General features: G+C 52.3%; 1 protein-coding gene and 1 long non-coding RNA gene across 5 annotated transcripts in view; one reads left to right on the top strand and one right to left on the bottom strand.

Moving 5' to 3' along the window:
- Window positions 1-609, bottom strand: part of CNTN3 (contactin 3) — a 186,260-nt gene extending 185,651 nt beyond the window's left edge. Inside the window, exon 1 of one of the 2 annotated variants that reach the window (XM_074312197.1) lies at window positions 478-581. The gene's annotated coding sequence lies outside the window, so the exon portion shown is untranslated. Of the gene's footprint in view, window positions 1-477 lie in introns of both variants that reach the window. The other variant, XM_074312196.1, reaches the window with a different exon arrangement.
- Window positions 610-697: 88 nt separating this feature from the next.
- Window positions 698-17,426, top strand: part of LOC141567141 (uncharacterized) — a 176,459-nt gene continuing 159,730 nt past the window's right edge. For 2 of the 3 annotated variants that reach the window (XR_012489537.1, XR_012489538.1), the window contains exon 1: window positions 768-907. This is a non-coding gene — a long non-coding RNA (uncharacterized LOC141567141). Of the gene's footprint in view, window positions 908-17,426 lie in introns of all 3 variants that reach the window. The other variant, XR_012489536.1, reaches the window with a different exon arrangement.

Here is a 17,426-nt window from a genome sequence, read left to right on the forward strand (position 1 = left end):
AAGCAGCCGAGACCCGGGTCCGAGCTCCAGCAACCCGGACCCCAGCCCGTCAGAGAAAACCTGGCAAATAAACGCGACATGGATGAAAGTGCAAACAAGACGCGGCTCGGAAAACTTGATCTCTGACGATGCGTCTTCCCTCCCCCTGGCTTCCCCGGCACCAGGAGGGGCCCCCGCAGACAGCCGTCGCACGCCGCCCGACCAGGGACCAGCATTCTCCCTCTGCACCCGAGGGTTCTCAACTAGTATTTTTCTCCAACTTTCCCGGGCAGCCGCCGCGCTGATTGCCCGCCGGAGGGACCCGCCGGCATCTTTCCATGCGGGAGCGGGTACGGGTCTCCCACCCGAAACTGCCCGCGCGGGGACGGATGCAAGCCCGCCGGATGAGCCCGTGCAGCATCCGCAAACTCTGGAGCCAGGGACGTGAAGCCGGTGCACCAAGTCACCGTGGCGGCCGAGAAGGGGCGCCCGACCTACCTGGTCCCGCAGCTCGCAGAGCCGCCCGGTGCGCGCCGTCCCAGCCGACGCGCGCCCGGTCGTGTGGCGGCGGCCGCCGCGCTGCTGCTGCCTGTGCCTCCGCGGTTCCGCGCGGCCCGGGGGAGGGACGACCGGCAGGAGGGGCGGGCACGCGGCGGCGCAGCCAACCGGGCCCCGCGCCCACGCCCGCGCCGCGCCCAGCGCGCCCCGCGGGACCCCGCCCCCAGCGCCCCGCCCCTCGCGCCGTGCCCCGCCGGACTCCGCCCACGCCGCGCCCACGCCCAGCTGGATCCGCGTGGCGCAAACTCTGGGCTCCCTCCTGCGTTGGGCTCTGCGAGGCCGCGGGCTGCAGCGCGGGGAGGCGGCGGGCACCGCGTCGCCGCTGGGGGCCGCCTGCGCGCACAGCTGGCCGGGGAGCGCGGGGTTAAAGGTAGGAATTGCACCCAGCTGCGTGCTCCCGGTGCGCGGACTGCAGTGTTAGCTGGCAAGTGGGTAGTGAATTCTTAAAGGTGCGCTGCGGGTTTGAAGTGAGTTACTTCTGGGTTTCTCCGCAGAGCAACCCTGAATCTGTGACTGTGCCCTGACTTACTAAGGAGGAAATTAATTTGCCTCAGGCTTTGAGGAGTCAGACACCAGAGTGATCACAATTGACCTCTTCCTACAAGGACAGCAGAGGTTGGTCTTCTCACCTTGGTGTCCTAAACACCTCGGGCCGGGACACTGGCTGGTTGGAGAACCCCGACTTGAATGAAAGTCTGTGCAGGTCCTCAGGCCTTGCTTTGAACAGCCAGGTACTAAGGGTACCTGTGCCGAGATAGTTCCTGCAGCTTTACTGTAACACACCACCTGTCCAGCATTAACAGACGAGCTAATTTAAAAGTCCTGGAGGCATATACTGGAATCTAAGGCAGCTGCTACGGAGACCCCACATGGACTGGTACTGGCCTGAGCTGATCTTCAGAAGGTATCATTAGGAGGAGGACGTTGGTTCAGGAAGAGTACAGTTTTTGTGCTTTATATACCTGTGCGTGCATATTTATGCATTCACAATTTGTAGAAAGATGTCCCAGGATACTGACAGTAGTCCTAGTGAGTAAAACTGAAGCTGGGGATGAATTTTATAATTCTTTGACATTGTTTTGGTCCACAAAACCTGACTGCCAACAATCGAATGCCAACAGGAGTCCCCAATTGGGGGCAGTGCAGTAAAAGAAACTTTACTCAGGTGAACAGTTTGCAAACCAGGGAGACACAGCCTCTGGAGAAAACCCAAGGTATCAGTCCCTGCAGCAAAGGGGGAGGCCTCTTGCTGCCCTGGTCATTAATTGCTCTGTTTCTATGCAAATGAGAACCAAATTTGCAGTTTGATTGGTTGAAATTTCATTGTCTTCTCTGTTGGAATCACACATTCTAATTGGTTGTGGTACAGCTGCTGTGATTGATCCTAAAGATGCAAATAAAAATATAGCTGCTCAGCCCATTGGTTGAACTCAGGTACTGGAACCCCTTTATAAGGTCCGGCTTTTTGGGCAGGAGTCTAGTCTGTGGCTTTTCCCTGCAGTGCAGCCCGTGTGAGAGGCCTGCCAGCATCGCAACTACTCTCTGCTCTGGAATTTGCACCCAGGTAACCAGGAGTCATTTTTGGCAGGTACATTCCTTCTCAGGAACCAACATTTTCAAAATGTGTCTGGTTTATGGTAAAGGTCTGGCCATGTTTGTTTAATTAGACAAACTAGAGCTCCAGCTGGAGCCCTCTCTCCTCTCATTGCTCCTGTTGTCAGGACATAGCCCCTCACCCAGAGCGGGGGACCTGAAAGGGCTTTGAGGGGAAGTGGCTGTTGGGCCCACCCCTTCCCCTGCTCGCTCATACCCCCCACTGCATGCTCCTGTGTAGTCCGCTGGACAGGTGGAACCCAGGTCACAAGCACGGCCATCCTCTGTGGGCAGGGAGGGCCTGCTGTGAAGGCCTGAGCGGGGGACCCCAGAGCAGGGGACCCCAGAGCAGGGGACCCCAGAGCTGGGCCAGCAGGAAAGCTCTCCCTCCCCCAGCACAGGGCAGAGCGGTATCGAATGTTCCCCACTTTGTCCTCTCACTCACTTTATCAGGAAACTTCTTCCTTGGAAGAGTAATGGCTGGATCGAAAAAAGCTGGGGTGATTGAGGTTTTTAGAAGGCGGAAGGCAAGGGCAGATCGAGCTCCCTACTGTAAATGAAAATAATGTGCTTTTCCCGTCAGAATTACATTGCAGTAATTTGGGTTCCTTAAGGTCTCTCTACTTAGCAGAACTGGTACAGAAAGGGCCTCTATGGTCGCGTCCCTTGTTCTTGGTCACTGTAAGTAATCCTTTTCTTGCAAGGGGAATGACATGGCACCAGCCCCCTGGGAGGGACAGGATGCTTTTGTGGGTAGAACTGGTGTGTTCTGGAAGGAACTGAGAAACCTACATGCAAACTGTGCTCGAGCCGTGCCCCAGCAGGTGCAGGTCCTGCCCTGCACACACCTGTCACAGGAGTGTCTAGTCTTACTAGGCTCAGGGTGCGGTCCTAGCGTGCTTTCCTCCTAGGACCTACCTCCACACTTGCATGATGGGAAGGAAACCAGCATTTTCATCAAGGAGGGGAGCTGGTCTGGGCAGCAACATGGCAGAGGCAGACAGGAGAGAAGGCTCTGCATTAGAGAGAAATCTAAACCTGAACCCTCACCGCCCCCTCCAAATAGTCGTTTCCAAACTCGGGGTACACTATGTGTGCCGCTGAAAGCTGCTTAGCGCTGGAAAGGAGCTGGATGGACTTTGGAGTCTGTGGTTGCAGGAAAGGGGGGGGGGCATCAGAATGTGTAGGAACAATGGTGAACAGTTAGTGCAAGCCACGGTTTTAGGCTCGAACAGGTAAGAGCTGTATAATACATGTACATAGAGAGATAGGCAGCATTTTATTTCCTCCCTTTTCTCAAAATGTAAAGCATAATGTGAGTCAGCTGAGAACCTGATATTTACTAAAAGTTGATACACAAGAGCAGGTTTAAATAAAATTCCCTTCCAATTTCTGGGCCGGAAGCCCAGGAAATTAAAAAAAAATAAAAAAATTAAAGGCACATGTGGGTCTGCTCAGTGTGGATGCTGGATGGAGTTTTTATTGAATTTGGCCTCAACTGATGGCAGCATTATAAGCAATTCTGCTTAAGGTTCAGCAGCCATTTCGATGGCAACTCTATTTTTTTTCCAGGGTATTTTAACTAAGAATAATAACTTCCTTTTTATATAGCACCGTTCATATGAAAGCACTTTCAAGTGTGACATCACCTTCCCGTTATTAAGATGCCCTATGTGTGTAGGAATATGGAAGCCATTTCATGCCATCGACACCACATAACATTATCTGTTTGCCTGTTTATTCTGTAGCTGAGGGAAATGAAGGAAAATGTGTGGTAAACCCACAGACGGATATTCTTGGGTAAAAGTGTAAATGGGAATGTAGCCCAGTTACTAAGTTACACACACTGTTTCTGTAGGAAGGGGTGTGCAGTCTTTTAGGGTCCATGGGTGGCAAGTTGCGTTCCTGGCCCAGAGTTCTAGCTCACGTCTGGATGCGAGAGTGTGTTGTGCTGCTTCCAGAATTCTCATCCTCACGCCGGGCTGGGTAGTTCTGATGGTTCTTTGACTCACACTGAAGAGTAACAGTAAGTTTTCAGCATCCAAATGGGAACGCGCATTGAATGTTCTCATTGGAGCAAGTTCCTCCCTGTTCTGGTGAGAGCGTCACACGGGAGGATTCTGGGAACACGGATGAGGGCTGGTGCCGAGCGTGGCCTTGCCTCAGGGTGCGAAGTTCACAGAGCTCAGTCAGGTCTCCGCGTCTATTTCCGCCTAGGGACGCGCTCGCCCAGCTTCCTGTCTACACTGCTCTGCTGTCGTCCTCTCTGCTTCACAGGACGTACCCCTATGGGACATTTTTTAACCTGTGTGTCTTACTGCCAGAAAAGTGACCTCCTCTGTTTGGAAGCTCTCTCTTCCAAGATGACACAGCTGTGAGTAGCCAGGCATGGCCTGGAGGCCGGGGGTCGAATGCCAGACTCTCTGCTCTGTGTACATCCCCGTGAGCTTACGTGGCTTTTGTCACCCGCCTACTCCAGCATCTCTGAAACCATAATGTATATGCAGCTGGGGGTCTGGAGAAAATGCAGGCTGTGATTCGGCAGGTGTGGGCTGAGGCCTGACACCTGCATTTGCACCGAGCTCCCTGGCGATGCCACTGCTGCTGTTCCCACAGCGAACCCACAGCGAGCTATTTGTGTAAGCCAGTTGGGACACCCCAAACTTGAGGGACACAGTGAACAGAAGTTAAACACAGTGTTGAAATTACTTAAATTGTTAGGGGCTCATCGAATTAAACCTAGAATTATTCCCTCTAGGCTTACAGCGATGAGCCCGGCGTACAGCTCAGTCACTTTTAATTTCCCATACAGAAGAGGGAACAAGGCACAGACAGGTGTGCACCTTTCTCCAGCTCACTGGTGATCGAGCTGAGACAGCGGCCCCCTGACACCTGGCCTCTTCTCTGGATCAGAAGTGCTGGCTCCTCTGGACCAGTTTTCTAAGGGTAGGCTTCATGGAGAGTTGAGATGGCAACAGCCTGACAAGGTGGAGCGGTTTGGGAGGAAGGTGCGGCAGGTGCAGTGAGTGACTGCACTTGGTAAGGATGAGGGGCCACCTGGGGAAGAAACGAGGCTGCTTAGTTCACAGCTCTTGAGTGGAAAACCGATTCCATGCACGCGAAGGATGGCTCTGTGTACAGACTAATGTATGTGACTCTACGCAAGCAGTGTGTGCTTCCAGTTTAGTAACTATTTGTGTTCTTTTCTCTTCCCAACATTCATGGGCTAACACAGGGGAATTTGGAAGTAAAAAAACAAAAACTTATTGAACTGAGGATGGCTAATATTAGCTGAGAAAGTACCTTGGACGAAGTGTCAAGGACGAAAGCTGTGATTGTTGTAGCAGCTCTGGCTGCGGTAACACGCGACCACAGCCGGTGCCGTAGCAGCAGACCTAGGTTTCTCATAGTTCCAGAGGCTGGCGTCTGAGATCGGGCTGCCGCCTGGTTGGGTTCTGGGCAGGAGCCTCTTCCTGGCGTGTAGACCCCCTCGTCCTACGTGCCTGATCCTCATGTGGCCCCTGCTCGGGCATTCATCCATCAGACGGGTTTCTGACCCGCTCACCTCCACATCCCGTCGCACCAGGGTTAGGGTTTCAGCATAGGAATTAAGGGGGGGGTGGGGAACACACATTCAGTCTGTAACATTGATACAGAGCTAAGTAAAACAGTCTGCTAGATACCGTGTTTCCCCAAAAATAAGACTGGGTCTTATACCGTATTTCCTCGAAAATAAGACCGGGTCTTATATTAATTTTTGCTCCAAAAGATGCATTAGGGCGTATTTTCAAGGGATGTCTTATTTTTTCATGTACAATAATCTACGTTTATTCAAATACAGTGATGCCATCTTCTTCTGGAACATCGTCATAACGTACTAACTGCATCCGTCTGGCTGACGACCTTAACTAGAGCTTATTTTCAGGGTAGGTCTTATTTTCAGGGTAACACGGTAAAAAACGTTGCCTACAAGACAGGAGACACACAATGAAAAGGAGTTTACGCTGATTGAGTTGCTGTCATCAGATCTAACGACCCTACTAGGAAGTATGACAAACAGTATTTGACAACACTTGCAGGCATCTGTACTCAACAGGTCTTTTAAACTCTGGAAAGGTCAAAGTAAGCAATAGTTCACATTTCAGCCAGCTCACCCCATTCAGAGGCTTTTTCTTTGCTAAGCTAATGCTCTGTTAATATGAGAAGGCGCAGACCCGGAGCAGCACTGCAGGTGCGGCAGTTCTGTCCTAACCGGGAGCAGCTCTCCACGGCTACTAGACCTGCACACAGAAGAGACCTGTCGCCACCATTTGCTAGTAACTGAGCAGCTCCTGGGGAACGAGTGAGTCCCAAACCTTGTCCCAGCAAAGCCCATGCGCGAGGAACCCTTTCCTTCCTCCAGTGGTTGGTGGAGAAGCAGCTGATTTCTAAGGTTCCTGTGTCCATATCCCCAGCTGTCGCTCAGCCCTGCACACAGCACACATTGCAATTTCATCCAATCCACATGAATCAAATGTAACTTTTCCAAAATCATTTTTCACTACATGAGATTCATTTTGATCACCTACTTTCTATTTTCAGTTTCCTTTTTGTTAAAACGATTAAGGGAAAAGAGATCTTTCTCGTTGAAACACACACTTTATTATGCTAAAATACCTTTTGAGAAACCAATAGTGAGAATCCTTTGGTGGCCCCAAATCTGTGCTGCTCCTTGGACCCCCGGGGGGCGTAGACACCCAGGTGCCTGGCCTCCCCTCTCTGACTAGCGTGGGTCCCTGGGCCCCAGACCCAGGCGTCAGTGTTTTTTAACTGCCCATATGAGTCACCCATGCCTCTAAGTTTGAGGTACATTGTGCCGTGACTTGTGTCCCCCCCAAAAGGTGCCTGTGAATCTGACCTTGTTTGGAAACAGGGTCTTTGCAGATGTAAATAGTTACATGCAGGTGAGGTCTCTCAGGATCGGGATGGGCTGTAACCCAGTGGCTGGCATCCTTTTACGTGGAGGGGAATGGGGCACAGACGTCCAGAGGAGAGAGTGCCCTTGACGATAGACAGACAGACAGACGCAGAGGGAAGATGGCCGTGTGACATGGAAGCTAGGGGTGGCGTTGCACAGCTGCAAGCCAGGAGCCACCAGGGACATCCAGGGGCCCCCAGAAGTGAGAGGACCGGCATGCAGCCGATGCCTCCCTCTGAGCCCCTGGGACTGACTGCCCACACACTGACCTTGGATGTCTGGTCTCCTGAGCTGTGAGGGAATGAATTCATTGTTCTAAGCTGCTGACTAGTAACCTGTCACGGTAGCCGAGCCAACAAACACAGCATGTCTCAGCTGATCCAAGGGTGAGGCTGCTGGATGTGCGATTTCTCCTTTTTCCCTCTTTGGCCCAGTAGCTGAGTGGTGGGCAAGTCCTAAGTGAGTAGACGTTTGCAGTGACTGTGCCTGAGGAGATGCCGTCCCCATACCCACCGCTGCTGTGAGCCAGGCAGACAGACTCAGAGCTCGTATCCTGAGGAGACATTCCTTTGGGTTGATGCTGTTTGGGGTTAGACTTTGCCATTGTAATTGCAAGCACTTGTTGCTGACACACTTCCCTCGTGGTCCACAAGGTCATGGGTGGGGCACGTCGTCCCAACAGTCCCTTAACCAAGTCCAGCAGCTGCGGGAGAGGGTCAGTGTATTCAGAATGTGTAACATTGGGAACAATGACAAAGAGGTGGCTTTTTCTTGAATCTTTTGGCCGAGATATGTGTCCAAGTGCATTTTCCCATAAAACCATCTCTTCCGTTGTTTCCTCGGTGGTTATGAAATGATCCTACAGTACAATTTTAAAGACAATATTAAGAGAAACTTTAGGTGACTCTTGAACACCTTCAGGCCATTATCACAAACGCCACAGTGACCAGACGCTAGCGTAACCATGGTTTGCAGGCGGGTGCGAACAGCTCAGGCGTCAGAGCTGACACGTAGCCTGTGAGACGACTCCTTAATCAACTGTGTGAATGTAGTTAATGAGACGACATTCTGGCTACAGCACAAGGGTGTTTGAAACTGTGAGTGTTACGTCCAGACACCCCCGTGACGGGAATTGGAACCACAAAGGTGGGGGAGCCCAGGACAGTTTCCAAGGGGGGTGTCATTTGACAAGTAAACACAGGAGGGTCAGTGAGTCCCCTGAGTGGGAACACCGCAGGGGGAGACAGCCTGTGACTGTCATTGGCATTGCTGGTTCTAAGTATTTTCGCTACTTCTCTTTTGACCACTAGGCAGGGTTCTTTGGGGCCGTTGGTGGCTTTTCCATCCTCAGGATACTTGGCAGGGAAAGCTCACAGGAGTAAAAGGAACGGAAAGGACTGGGAAATTATTACTCAGCTGATCTGAGCAGAGCGCCCCTCGCAGGGAGCGCCCAGTCCTGTGCACACAGCTGGCGGCCGCTGACGGAATCACAGCACCTTGTTCAAAACAGAAGGAAGCGGTCATGTAAGTAAGAATCACCGAAATCGTGAAACTTGCACCTCCTCGCTCCTAACGTGTGTTTTGTTCTCACGGAACACTGGAAATGCTGGGTGAGCTCCTGCAGCAGCGCTTGCTGGCTGCGATGACACACATGGGCCCTGCTGTGCTCCTGGCTCTGGGTTCTCAGGCTCGGAAGGGCCAGCAGGAAAAGGGGGGGGGGGCTGCCCGTGGCTCAGTGTCCTGCCGTCCGAATTCTCACACTAATTGAGGGAACTGATGACAGAAAAGGACGCACTAGTGTTCCCAGGAGTGATGCTGTACCTCGGCTCTGTCTTCTCGAAGGAAAGAATACAGTCGCGAGACAGTTTGTGCAGCACAGAAAGCAAGACGTTTGTTAGTCAAAGTGCGTGCACTCCGGGGCGTGGACAGGCTTGGCCCCAGGGGGAGCAGCCCTCCTCACAGTGTGCGAGGGTTTCGTCTCCGTGGGTGGAATTGCCTGCCCACCCCCCTCTCCAGCCGGCACGTCCCCTCCTGCCTTCTTGCTCCCCAGGTTGTCTGAGCTCAGCACGTGGCCTGAGAAGCAGGGTGCACATTCTGATAAGCGGATGGTTTTTCTCTCTCTCTGGCAGTTTTCCTTTTTCTAAGGACCTATCTTGTTTTCTGTATCCTGCTGAGCAAGCAAGGTGTTTGTGCGCCAAGTGACAGCAGCTGCCAGGGGCCTCCTACCGGGGGCGAGGCCTCTCCTTACGCCCATTTGTACCTTTCCACCTACCCCGTCACTGGGGCTCTGGGGCCCACGGTATTTCTCCGAGTGCAGTTGCTCTCTTTTTCCCTGGAAGCAAAATTCCGATTCCGGTGGGAAACGTGGCCTCTCGGGTCACCCAACGTCTTGCTTTCTCAGGCAACCAGCTTTTGCGTGCAGTGTGGGGCTCGCTGAATTCTCCGGCTTGGTCTATGGGACTTCGAGGACACATCTGTGACAGGTGCCGCAGGAAGGTCTGGCCCGCAGGCCACACTCCTGTCCTCTGCTCAGCACAGGCCCCCTGTCCCTGGGTGTCACTTAGCAAACAAGTTCAGAGAGAAAATCATGAAGAGTTTTGAGACACCTGTAGCTTAGCCTTAAACCCAGAGCAGCACGACTGCCCAGGTCTCAGGCCGGGAAGCTGACCCCGTGTGGCTAGGCCGTGGTGAGCCTGTGATGACTATATCCGAATGTGACAGCCATTCCACTCACGTACGGTGCACTGGATTTATAAGGAAGCTGGGGTGACACCTAAAGACACTCCATGTACTGGATTACGTGAGGTGTATTAAAAATTAGTGCTTTCATTCTTTAGCTGTTCTGTCTAAATTTTGCCTCAGTCAAGTTCATTCGTTCCTGGACGAAGTAGGTACAGGCAGTGTCCCTGAGTGTGTGGGCATGGCGGGCTGTGTCCTTCCTGTGGGTTTGCTGTTGGAAACGCCCCACAGGCCATATTCCGGATCCCGAAGCCACCTGAAGCCGTGGGCCGCAGTGTTTATCAGAGAACAACGTGATGTCACAAGCACACCCCACCCCCCGCCCGCACACGTCTGTATGCAGCTGGCTGTCACGCAAGCAGTGTTCTCATTTATCTTGGTGTCTTTTCCTTAGGTGGTTTCCTTTTAAACCACCTATTTAAAGGGGATGGTAGGGTTTGTATGCAGACGGCTCTGGGACTCATTGGTGACCCTTCGAAGCTAAATTTGCTTTTTGCCCTCTGTTCATCTACTTTTCCCACTGTTCTTTGTTAGGGGGTTCCCGCATTTAACAGTAAGCAGCCTGAGGCCACACGCTTTTCTAGGTTCTGACACCGTCAGGAGCGGCTTTGGTTGAAAACACCCCAACTCTGCCCTCCCGTGTCCCTGCACCTACCTCCCCAGAGGGCACATGCCCTGTAAGCCTCTTAATAAGGCTGCCAGGATCAGAGCCAATCAGAACGGAGAAGCCTCTGTACGTGTGCACAGCTCGCCAGGGATGTGGCTGCGACAAGCCCTGAGCTGCCACCGGGAGCCCGTCCTGGCCTGAGACCGGCGATGCCACAGGAAAACCCCGGCGGCTTGTCTGTAAAACGCAGGCTAAGAGTGGTGTTATGAAAATGCTGCTTCAACTTAGAGATGCTTCTGTTACAGTCCGTGTAGCATCTACACCCCGCCCCTGGTTAAATGTAGATTTTTAAATATCAATGTCGTTTTAAGGACCTGTTTTCTGAAGCCTTTTTTTCTGCTTGGATGACTGGTGCTGAGCCCCAGTGGCTAAGACGCGTGCATTTTCTCTACATCTGTGTGCTAACGGGACTCGTGGGGAGGTAGGCGGTGGTTTTTAAACTGGTTTCTGGCTTGTGCTAGAACAGGTCATCCTGAAAACCGGAAAGCATGGGGTTTGGGGTTCCACTGTCCTCAATTTGAGAATGATGTATTTGGGCTTACAACCTAGCACGGTAAGGCGTGTGGGCTGCACTGAGTCGGGAAGTATTCTGGACATTAAGTCTGGGAGAGTGGGGGCCGTGCCTCCTCCCTTGTCTCCTGCGCTGCTGGCCAGATGGATCTGCGGTGGCCTCCAGCCTCCAGCTCCTGCATCGGTTTTACAGAGATGGGGCATTTGGAGAGCACTTCTGAGTCCGCTGAAAAGAGAGTGGCTTGGCATTCGGAGCCCATGGCGTAGAAAGTGGAGACAGGCTGGACAGTGCGCCCGGCCCTCTGTGAGTGCACTCCTGGCCCCACTTGGCTTCCTGGCTTATCCCTGAGCCCGTCGCTGGCACCAGAGCAGGTGACGCTGTGATCAGCACCCTTGAGTCGTCGCCCAGCTGGGAACTGGTGTCCCCTCCCCCAAACCACATGTTCTGTGATGCGCCTTGGAAGGAAGGTCCTGTCCCCAAATGAAGAGGGTAGAGGCTGTGCAGGAAGTGACAGTGGGCACCTATCAGATGCCGGGCCTACATCCACTGTCTTCTCTACGCCCAACTCAGCGTGTTGTGGGGACCGCGCTGGTCTTATCAGCCACCATGGGGGCAACAGGGGTGATTCTGTGCCTAATTGGAGGCTGTTGAGTGTCAGTCACCACTCAGGGAGCACTGGTCCTTCCCAGGAGACTGCAGTGTGACACATACGCTGTCAGGACACCTTCCTACCAGCTCTCAGGCCACAACCTAGTCTGGAAACAGAGCCTTGGTCCCACAGGCAGCTGTGTCTGGAAAACCTGGGCGTCTGTTAGGGAAAAGGCTTAAGCTGGCCGCAGCACACTAGTTCTCTGAGATGTTTAATTATCTGTTCAACATAGGTGTAATCAGGTACTGAACACTGCAGAGCACAGATGGCAAGCTAATTGTCCCCACAAATGTGACGTCCCGTACCGGAAGCCCCTGCACCCCTCACTGCAGTGTGACGGTCCAGTGAGCACGTCTGCAGCCTCAGGTTGTGCACCCCATTGACCTGTCCGAGGCCGTTAAACATGAACTGCTAAGCAGCAACGGCCCAGTAGAAAACAGGATGCAAAGACACGCTCTTGATTTGGAAGGATCCTTGGCAGCGAGCTGGTGCCTGTTTCCCGCCTGGACACACGTTTGGGCTCCATCTGGTGTCACCTACCCCTGCTCCTCAGACTCCGGTGTGAGGACCAGTAGCATTCGCCCCCCGAGAGCTTATTCAAAGCACAGAACCGTGGGTCCCACCCCACAGGGCTTTGCACCACCTGAGTGCAGCGCCCGGCGGCTGTGGATTGGGGGCTGTGGGCCTTGAGAGCCCGGCCCTGGAGCTAGACTGCAGATCTGACCTCTCTGTGCCTCAGTTTCCTTCACTGTATCCTGGGTTGGTTGTGGTGCCGCCCCCCTGCCCCCATGACCTCTGTGAGGGTCACGGGAATTAATGCCTGCAAGTATTTACAAGCGTTTGGGCAGAGCGGTGTCTCAATCGCTGTGCATTCTTGTAATATAACAACTGTTACTATCACGTCGTTCTTGGAATCAGTCATGGGAACAGCCCACGGTCAGCTTTTCACCCCAAACCTATGCAAAGATGGAGAAACACCTTCTTTTCCTGATACTTTGAATCATTCATCATGAGCTGCTTTGCTCACCCAGCAGAGGTCATTTTGTTCATTCGGTCTATTTTTGATAATGATTGGGAATTTATTGTTCTGCTTTTCACGCGACGCACCTGTTAGAAGAGCTTGTATCGTCATCATTTATGTCCGGGGACGTTGGGTGGCTTTTGCTGCCTATCCCTGCACCGTCAGGGGCCACAGGGTGAGCTAAGCCCCCTTCGGCCACAGGGTTCCCCTCTCCTAATGCACGTGCTCCTGTCAGTCACACTGTTTCAGTGACTAGCGCCCCTTGGCCGTGTGCACGCTGCACGAGCACAGAGCAGACCTTAGAGGGCGGCTTCCGAAATCCTCTCATGGGATTTCACAGCACAGATTCCAGCCCAAACGGGGTCCTTCCCACACCTTCTCACCCTCCTGCCACAGCCCCAACCGTCCGTCAGACCCAGACCTAACCCACCAAGGATTAACTGGGCCATTTAACCGCTGTCTCCTGTTCACGAACACCTCAAGGAAGCCTCTGCATAGGATGGCCGAATTAGTTTGTTAAGTTTTGCACAGCCGGTGCTTTTGTGCGTTGATTTAATCAGCATTCGTTTGGTAAACATAAAACATTGAAAATACACCACAACTTTTACAACCTACTCTTGGCATTGAAAGCAAACGTACTGCCTGGAGGCCTCCCACATGGCCAGGCTGTGGCTGTCCACTCCAGACGTCTTTCGGGTGATGTCTCTTCACGAGACAGTTCCAGGGCTGCCTTCCTCTAAACCCCCATAGCAAGGTCTGAACTTGTCGCCGCACATTTGTTCCTTTCTGCTTTGAATTAGTCATTGTGGGAAAGCCCTAGATAGTAAACGTTTCAGCTCAGGGACCGTTTCTACCTCATCTCCACGATGTTTATATTTTGTGTGTTGAGCTTGTTCAATGCTTCCAGTGGGGACACAGTCACCTGGCGGCCAGGACCCGTGTTTATTGGTTTATGTGCTGGGATGGGATTCTGTGCCGAGTAGGTACCAGTTCACAGCTGTTGAAATATCATGCACTTCAGCCTGTGTCACATCAGAAACGTCTGTGTCATGTGTGGTGTGTATCTCCACTGTGGGTGACAGTCACGTTGCCTTTTGCCTGCTGTGAACTCGTGAGCACCGCCCCTTCCCACACGCCTGTAACGCGCAGACAGGCAGGGTGACCCTGTGGTCTTTGGCTCGTCTCACGTAGCGTTCGCTCCCCCGTGCGCACACTTCTCTCACGTTGCCTCTATGCGTTCTGTCCCTGTCACATGTTCGTATTCTGTGAGCCTTCACAGGACAAGGCCAGTGTGTTTTCTTTTCATTTCTGAGTCCCGTGCCTAGACCATACATTTTGGTCTGTAATTATTTTTCACAGTAAGTAAACGGAACAGTGTAGTGAGTGGAATACAGTTCCTTCCGAGGCAGGGGGTGTTCTGGTGACTGTCAGCTGTCACCACCTCAGTGCTTCACAACAAACTGCCCCTGCACCCAGTGGCTTAAAATGCCCACCACTTCCTCATGCTCGTGAGTTTGTGGCTGACTGACTTGGCTTTACTTGGCTGGACACATGTGCCCCCAAGTGTGGGTCTGGCTGCACAGCTCCTAGCCCCAGATGGGTCAGTCTGTGCCGTGCATGTTGACATGGGGGCTGAAGACACAGCAGTGACCCAGGGACAGTGTCCTCGTGGTGATGGCAGAAGGGAGGGGAGCAGCCGCACCAATAAGCACACGTCAAGCCTTTGCTAGCGTCCCTGTGCTAACATCACTTTGGGGAAAAAGTCGATGGCTAAGCCTGAAGGCCAAGGTCAGGGTGGGTCTGTCCCTCTGAGTCTGTGAGAAGAACTGAAAAGCCTTGGGACAAAGGGCTGGGGGACAGGCAGCGGTGAGGAACTGTGGCCAGCATTTCAGTGTGCCCTGTCAGCTTATAAAGAAGATGGGGAAAGCAGGAGCGTTCCTGGAGTTGGGCCATTTGATTTAGCCGTAGCTGTTCTGGAATTATTGTGGCTGCCGTCCAGGATACCTGAGGGTGCTTCTACGCTACATCGTGTTAGGGGAGCTCCTGACTGTGTTTGCAGAGCTGTCTTTTTACTGCATTTAGAATATAAATTGTGCTATATTTATGGATGTGAACAGGCTGTGTGCTCTGCTCACGACACACAAGCTCTCTTTCGTGAGCTGGGGGTGCTCGTTCTGACCCCCTTGTCCTGGCCCCCTTGTCCTGGCCCCCTTGTCCTGACCCCCTTGTCCTGACCCCCTTGTCCTGACCCCCTTGTCCTGACTCCCTTGTCCTGACCCCCTTGTTCTGACTCCCTCACCAACGACCCGTGGCCCTGGCCCAGCGTCCGGAGGCAGCGCTGGCTGGTCAGTAGGCTTCTTCCTTATGATTATGTCTGACTCCTGGACGGCTAACGTGGTTTTTTTTCTTTTTTTGAATTTGTAAATGAGCATGATTTTAATGCAAGTTTATGCAATAATTTGAAGGTTTACTATCTTGCACCCTCTGCTGGGGGAGAAACAGAGAATTGCAGCAGGTGTGGGGGAGGGGATGATGTGGGAGTGAGTGACAGCCTGAGACCAGAGCAGCACTTTCATCCCGCAGTTGTTTTGAGAATGTTTGTGTAACTCTCTTTGCATAAACGATACACCATGGAAGTCAAATTCATGTACATTAACCTAAAATATCCGGGCTTACCAAGTTCATGGGAGGCAGGAGCTGAACAATTTCCTTCAAGCCTTCCCAGTGGGGGCATTTTGGAATATATTTAGGTCAGATCCCATTGATAAGTGCCCAAAATATCAAGAACAGGAAACACTAAATATCTGAAGAACTGAGGCTGGATGGTGCTTTCCCTGAAGAAAGCCACGAGCTGGTAACCTCCTGGTCTGAGTTCCATAGGCAGGTTGTCAGCTTCCACAGTGCTTGAATCGTGTTTAAACAGTGAACCGCAGTGCTGCAATGTGTTACAGCGGTTACTAAGGACACTCCCGCCAGGATCCACGTGCATGTACTGTCATGTGAATGTCTCCACCTGATGGCAAAAACTGCTGGAAAATACCCCAAGTTAGGTTCAAGCATAACTTAAGTTCAATTTCTAGAATGGTTTTCATAAGATTATGGAAAGCAGGTGTCTCTAAACTACCCGCCAGCTGAGAATGGCAGGTGTTTTCAATGGAAGAATGTCAGATTCCAGCAAATCTTACTTCTAACACGTTTCACGTGTACAAACATCTGAGTGACTGTCCTACTTTTCACTGAGTGACCGGCTGTGCTGGTGAATGTGGTCAGACGTCCTGGGCTACACACGTCCATAACCCACTGATGGAAGCACATTGCACCGGCATGGCTGGGTCAGCAGCCTCGGATCGACACTGACCCGATAGCTTCTAGTCCGAGGTTATTTTTCAGGCCATCAGTTCTGTCTCCAAACATGTGACAGGCCCTGGTCTTCTTAATTAGAACGGCGGCCCCTCTGTCGATCATTATCTTTGTGACTGCAGCTTTCCCCTCACCTTGCACCGAGCTCAGGAGCAGCCTTTCCCAGACCCTGTCTTTCTCTCTGTGAATTGCGTCCATGGCACTCACGGAGCCAGTCTGACGTCACGATAAGTGAAACGTGTCCTCAGCTGTTACATCAAAAACAGAATGGTTCACCCCAGGGATGGACCTTGGGGGCAAGATGGGGAACTCTGACCTGTCTCTCCCTCTCTCCTCTTTGTCTTTCTTCATAAAGCCACACACTTACAAAAATCGTCCAAGTCATATATCAAACTGTACTGTGTGAAAATAAAATCACATGTCGTACTTTGTTGCTGGTCCGTGAGTGGAATAGTCAACCCACACGCGGAATCTTCCTAAATCCAGCTGTGAACAGCACCGTGGGCGGGAGTCCAGGCAGGGAAGCAGGCAGCCCCCTTAGCTGTCCGTCCCGCACCACGCGGGGCCCTGAGACGCTCCACGACCAGCTTCCGCAGGCTCCCAGCTCGCTTCCCACCGTGCGCTGTGTGGCAGGCCCTGCGCCTCGACGGGCTTCTCAGAAAGCCGCCCGTGTCCATAGATTCAGGTGTTAGAACCTGCGAGAGTATCTTCCCTGCTCAGTTCTGCTTCTTTACATCAGGTTATCTCTAGCTTGTGTATAATGATTAGCCACAAAGCTTCACTTTCAGTGATGTCAGCATAAAGGGACAGCTGTTACTAAGGCCAGAGCTAATCTAATTAATCAATTCATTAATCAATCCATTATTTAATTCATTTCAATTAATCAGTTACTTAACTATGTCAAATATTTGATCTGTGAACAGAAGTTTGGATTGAGTTGATTAACTTGGTGCTTGTACACCCAGCGCCCCATCACAGTTTTCTCTTGGGGGACGTAATTCTACCCAGTGACACCCGTTGTACTAATTGTCCCAATCCGTTGCTTTTCACATAGAGAAAGAGCTCAGATTAGTCTGTCTCATCTTCGTTCTTGCCGTTGTCACGCTTTTCCCTGAATACTTCCACCCTGTCAGGTCGCTTTCAGTGGTGACTAATGGAAAACACAGCCACATTAGCTCAAGGTATTAAAACAAAAGGAATGCGTTTATTCAAGACGTAGTGCTCAGAACGAGTTGGAGATCGAGGCTTTGGGTCCTGGAAACGCCAGCGCTGCTTCTCCTACTGTCTGCGTGGCTCGTCTTCCCCCTCAGCTGCTCCTTCTGCTGCCCACGCTCTTTCCACACGGTGAGGCCCACGCCTGCCGGAAACGCCAGTCTCTGTTGTGTCATCATC

Source organism: Rhinolophus sinicus, linkage group LG10, assembly GCF_036562045.2.
Source record: "Rhinolophus sinicus isolate RSC01 linkage group LG10, ASM3656204v1, whole genome shotgun sequence".
Taxonomy (NCBI): Eukaryota; Metazoa; Chordata; class Mammalia; order Chiroptera; family Rhinolophidae; genus Rhinolophus; species Rhinolophus sinicus.